General features: G+C 39.9%; 1 pseudogene; it reads right to left on the bottom strand.

Annotated features, from left to right (window-relative positions):
• Positions 1–697: 697 nt before the first annotated feature.
• On the bottom strand, positions 698–6,003 carry LOC127247160 (DDB1- and CUL4-associated factor homolog 1-like; annotated as a pseudogene).
• Positions 6,004–6,177: the final 174 nt, after the last annotated feature.

Here is a 6,177-nt window from a genome sequence, read left to right on the forward strand (position 1 = left end):
CGATGATCCAAACCCATTTTCTTTCATGTCTGTTTTTCCGTTTCATTGGCAACACTATTGGAGTTCTTCTCGGATTGTCTGGATCGCCACTTGATTTCCCAGTAGACACTGATGGTGTTCCTGAAAAGTTGCTCGTTCAGATGGCCATTGCATTTGTACTGATGACAACTCTTGCCCAGATGTGTGTTGTGCTAAATGATGGAGCAGTCAATGGTGATAACTTAGCAAAGATGCACTCTCAGCTAATCCAGATGCTTGAAGGTGCTCATGGATAAGCCCTGAAGTAAGTATGGATAAGGCGGTGTTGATCAATAGAAAATTAAACAAAAACCATGATCCATATATCTAGGCAAGAAGGTATAAGAAACTGGAGTAGCAGCAGCTATGCCCTTTCGATGCATCTCAATACTTGCACGCCCGTAATGGAACAAAATATAATCTCAAAAAGAACATGTACAAATCTGACAAGACTAAGGTCACGTATGAACATTATGCCTGTATTATCCAATGTTATAACTTGTATTTCCAGATTGGATCACAATATATATAATCGAGGTAGATAGCCAAGAGGTTATTCAGCCAAATATATGTATATATATATATATCGAGGGTAAGGCTTGTCAGGAGTAATACTAGCTAAAGTGTGCACATATTTAGGCCAAGTTTCCTCTTGAAATCTAATAATAACATGAAGAAATTAGAGCCCATACCATAAGCTCACTTGAGTTAATTCCGCCTGCCATCTATTTTGGTCACCACTGGCGGTTTGGCTCCCACTCGGATGAGCTTTGATAACTTTTCCAAACCTAAAAAAATAAACAAATAAAATTATATTAGAAAGCTTATAGCTATGGGTCCCCGTCAATTTTACAATTGATTAATAAACCAAAAAAACAGCAGCACCAAGCTACACCAACCTGAAGTTCGGTCAATATATGTGCAATAGCATCAACCTAAAAGCACTCGGCATGTAAGAGCACGAAGACAATCAAGAGCTGCAGGGGATGTCACCATTCGAGATTGGAGAAGCTGAAGAACCTTTATACCATGCCTTGAACGAACGCTTCTCTAGCTTTACGATATCCTTGTCCAAGCATGAAATCCTGCGATCTCCAACTAAACCAGAAGCAACTAATGAAGCAGATGCCTGTGATGATGAAGTGTTACCAACAGATGATGGCATAGGTGTCAGTTCCCCAGTTTGATCCCTTGATTCATTCTGATTTGGACCACCTCTGGGACATTCCTCTCTGAATTTCTGTCCCTGGAGTTTATAGCAGATTGATTCCAGCTTGGGTAGAAGAAGCTTGCTGACCTTGCATGAGACTTGGCTTATTGCTTATTCATGAAGGAGGGCACACAAGGTTTATTAACAAATTCAACGCTGGTTCAACAATCTACAATTTTGACAATGAAAATTTTCAAAGTTAATTGAGGCATGCAATTAAAATGAATACGCAAAAACACAAATTCCGAACAAATGCAACCAACAACACTTGCCCTAATATAAAATAAGCAACACGTGGGGTTAGAGCCGCAATATTTAGAGGTTAACTATGAAGGGAGTTGATAAGATTGGTTTCTGAAAATCTATGCAAATAATGAATTGACCTAGCTATTACAATAATTTTAGGTGATTTACTTTTATAATCTACAAGTGGATGCAGCAGCAAAATGTGAAGTCATATCACCCGAACTGCAAGATCCATTCAGACTTCTCCCAAAACTATAAAAATATATAAATATATGACTCTACTATTTTGACCACAAATGTATGCATATGCTCATATAGTAAAACGAAAAGTTCAAAGCACATTCTCGTCATGCTTAACGAAAAAAATGTAAGCATCTACTCAAAGCTTAAGGCTTTCACACGGAGTGTGTTGAATGCTGAAGTGACATCCTCTAGAGGAAAAATAATCAAACTTAAGCATAAGCTAATATCAAAATTTTTTGTTCATATCAAGGAATTTATTACAAGTTTAAATTTAAAACTTTAAATCATAATATAATTAACATTACAAATACCTCATTCCCAGCAGAATGGTAGCCCCCACCATCATAGGCAGTAAATTGATAAAATCGATGAATTGGTCTTGCGATCCCACAAAACTCCATTCCAAAGCAGCATTGAGTCAATATGAATGATCACATCCATGATCATGTCCAGACGGGTTATTAGAAGTATCAGTCAGTGTCAGATCCAATTGACAAGACTGGATATCATCATACACAAGGATTTAACGCCGGGATGAATCTGATGGCAGTGATGCAAACATTGAATGCTTGGCTCAGGGCAGACATGAGGATAAATAGGTCGGACTGGTTAGCAAACTCTCAACAGATGGTGTGCATAACAAGTTCGAATCCATATGGTCTGAGTGTATGTTCACCAGTTTGGTCTATCCAACAAGAATCCACAAGTTGCTATTTCAGATGGCCATTCATTTGTACTGATGACAACTCCTGCCCAGATGCGTGTTGTGCTAAAGATGATGGAGCATCCAAGGATGGCATTGGTGATAGCCTAATTCAGATAATTGAAGGTGCTCATGGATAAGCCCTGAAGTTGGTGTTGATCAGAAGAAAATTAAACAAAAAACCATGATCCATATATCTAGGAAGGAATGATTATCAAATACCTAGAATGATAAGAAACTGGAGTAGCAGCAGCAATGGCTGCTCCTCTTTCAATGGTCTCAAAGTGGGGGTTGCTGCATCACTAGCTGCTAAAGTACTCGGCATGTAAGAGCACGAAGACAATCAAGAGCTGCCGGGGTGTCACCATTCGAACCAGCCCCGCACAACCTGCTCGAGCACCTAAATCTCCAACTAAACCGGAAGCAACTAGCAGATGCCTGTGATGATGACCACAGAGATGATGGCATCAGTTTCCCCAGTTCGGTCCCTTGATTCAACTGATTCGGACCACGCTCGCATGCACCCATTCTATTCAATGCAAAGTGATGTAACTTCACAATTTGCTGCTGCATCCACATGTAGAGGATATTCTTAAATCATGAGTCTGTGAATAAATATTTGTCTTCTTGTTTCTGCTGCAGAGAGTCTAGGAATATTTAGCAACTACACCAGGATCCACGGGAACTTTTGCAATATCCGATAGTTGACAGCCATCCACAATGCAAAAACAGAAAAAAGAGGTGCTTCACCACGCGTGCATTGAATCTGAAGTGACATCTCTAGATTTCGCCTGAGGATTGCAATATAACATCACACTGGCATTAAATCTAATCACCGACTCTGATCAATGATGGCTCGGAGATCCCACACCTCAGAGTTTAAGATTACTATTTCAAAGTAGAGGAAAAATAATCGAACTTAAGCATAAGCTAATATCGAAAATGTTTGTTCATATCAAGGAGTTTTCTTACCATTTTAAATTTAGAACTTATTATCCAAATCAGCCAATGTTATAACATTATTTCCAGATTGGATCACATTATATATAATCGAGGTAGATAGCAAGAGGTTTTATTCAGCCAAATATATTCAGGAGTAATACTACTTGCTAAAGTGTGGCACATAGTTAGGCCAAGTTTCCTCTTGAAATCTAATAATAACATGAAGAAACTAGAGCGCATACCAATAATCTCACTTGAGTTTAAGTCGGCTGCCATCTTTTTGGTCACCACTGGCATTTTGGCTCCCACTCGGATGAGCTCTGATAACTTTCCCAACCTAAAAATTAAATAAATAAAATAATATGAAACTTATGCTATGGGTGTGCACATCCATTTCCATCACACCATTTGAAAGGAAAAGCAGTTCATTCCCCCGTCAATTTTTACAATGATTAATAAACCAAAAAATAGCGCACCAAGCACACACCAACCTGAGTATGGTCATATTGCAATAGCATCAACCTAAAAGCACTCGCATGTAAGAGCACGAAGACAATCAAGAGCTGCAGGGGATGTCACCATTCGAGGTTGGAGAAGCTGAAGAGCAATGCATACATTACACGAACAGCTTCTCTAGCTTGACGAATCCTTGTTCAAGCTGATCCCCAAGCCAACGAAATCCTCGATCTCCAACTAAACCAGAAGCAACTAGTGAAGCAGATGCCTGTGATGATGAATTGTTACCAACAGATGATGGCATAGGTGTCAGTTCCCCGTTCGAACCCTTGATCCATTCTGATTTGGACCACGCTTTGGGACATTCCTCTTGAATTTCCTGTCCCTGGAGTTTATAGTCAGATTGATTCCATGTTTGGCTAGAAGAAGCTTGCTGACCCTGCATGAGACTTGGGTTATTGCTATTGATGAAGGAGGGCACACAAGGTTTATTAACAATTCAATCAACGCTGGTTCAACATCTACAACTTTGACAATGAAATTTTCAAAGTTAATTGAGGCACAAATACTTAAAATAAACCATACGGTTGATGTGCAACATACCTCAGGTTCACCATAGCCATCACGATTTGCAGCATCCAAAATGACAGCTATACCAACCCGATCATTGGTCAAGTAGCATTCACAGAAGGTTTTGGGGCTATAAGGAATTTAGTGTAGGGTGTTTCTTCGAGCTTAAGACTTCGCTGCAGTATGCAAGGATACATCTACTCCTTCTCATGGAGTAAAGGACCAAGAACTTCAACATACTCCCCAAGAAAAACAAGACACTGGATACAGAATTTCTCTCTGAACTTCAGAAGGGAATGACCACCTGGAATAGAAATTCAGCAAATTCATCATTACCTCTAGTTCCATAGGCTTTGAAATTCTACAAGATCAACATATCAATGAAAAATTAGATATATAGCCTAAATACCATGTCTCAAACACAAATCAGTTAAAACATATAGAAAAGTTCATCAGTAAAAGACATCTCATGAAGCATAGGACCACCAACCTTGCAAGAGCAACTGCACTGGCAGCATCCATAACAGTGGGGATGAAGATATGGATGCAGCAACCACAATAGCTTCTTCATCATTCGTCTTCTTGTATTTCCTGCACTAAAGAAATGCACAAATAAGTTCATGAGAAACAGCATTCAACAAGAACCTAGAGAGTGAGAGAACCCTGCTCACCTCTAATCAGCTGTCTTAACGACCTCAGCAGCAGCAGCACCTGCAGCCTTAATGGCACGGGCAGGTGCATGGGCTGTTCTTGCTTCGGCTCAGGAGCTCTGACTGCTTTCATACCAACTCAGTAATGTCTTTGGAGCCAACTTGCATCGTTGGAAGCAATCATCAGTATCATCCCTGCAAGGATGAAAGAATCGCCATTGTTTCTACTAACCTTTTTTAGCATCAAAAGCTTTTTCTCGGTTCTTGACTTGTCATCGGACTTTTTTCTTTCCCATTCTGTCCCACTCCAGATATAATGGCAAACCTGGAGAGCATTCTCAGAAAATCCTTCATTGGACCTACCTCTTGATCGCGATCGATACTCCTTCAAAGTCTTCTCCCCCATGAGATTTTCCACCAGGTTTTTCTTTTGACTGGCAAAGATCCTAATATGGCACTTCTCGTCACTATCTGCTTCAGCATCATATGCATCACCTCAGGAGCTACACTATCAAGAATTTCCTCATCACCTCATTACACATCCCCATATGTTTGGCATATTGCCACACCTCTCATCATCTCAATCAAGGTTGTCTATAGATGTGGGATCTTTTTCACGTTCACTCTCAGTAGGATGGGGCTCTGATAGTCTCAGTATCCATGTGAGAACTCTCTGTTGTCATTTTGCTTTGACCTACCCCTGCCATCCTCTTTGGCCTTTAGAGCCATGCTGGACACACTTTTGTTGTCAAACAATACCTTAGAAGCTTTTGTTTGTTTAACCGTACTCGTAGATATCACATTATGTCACACATCTTCCACTAGATGACCACCACTGAAAAGCAACATCAAAAGGAAAATAATGAGGGGAAAGAAAACAGTAGTAAAGTGAAAATAAAAAAAAATCTCGGAATATTACTTCTCCAAGCATGCACCAGCAGGCCAGTAGCATAAGTGCGCAACATTCAGCATCTGACCCTTTCCTTCTCTCTTTGTAGTTCTCTTCTTTTTTCGTTTTTTTTTTTTTGTTCCTTGGGTAAGTCCTGCATGTCCAACTCTCACCAGCCGTCTTCACAACCTATTTTTCAATTATTCAATATCAGTCTCAGCTCCAAATCAACCCACTGAAAAGATGTAGA

This window comes from Andrographis paniculata, unplaced genomic scaffold (genome assembly GCF_009805555.1).
Source record: "Andrographis paniculata isolate CXL003 unplaced genomic scaffold, ASM980555v1 Contig114END, whole genome shotgun sequence".
NCBI classification, from domain to species: Eukaryota; Viridiplantae; Streptophyta; class Magnoliopsida; order Lamiales; family Acanthaceae; genus Andrographis; species Andrographis paniculata.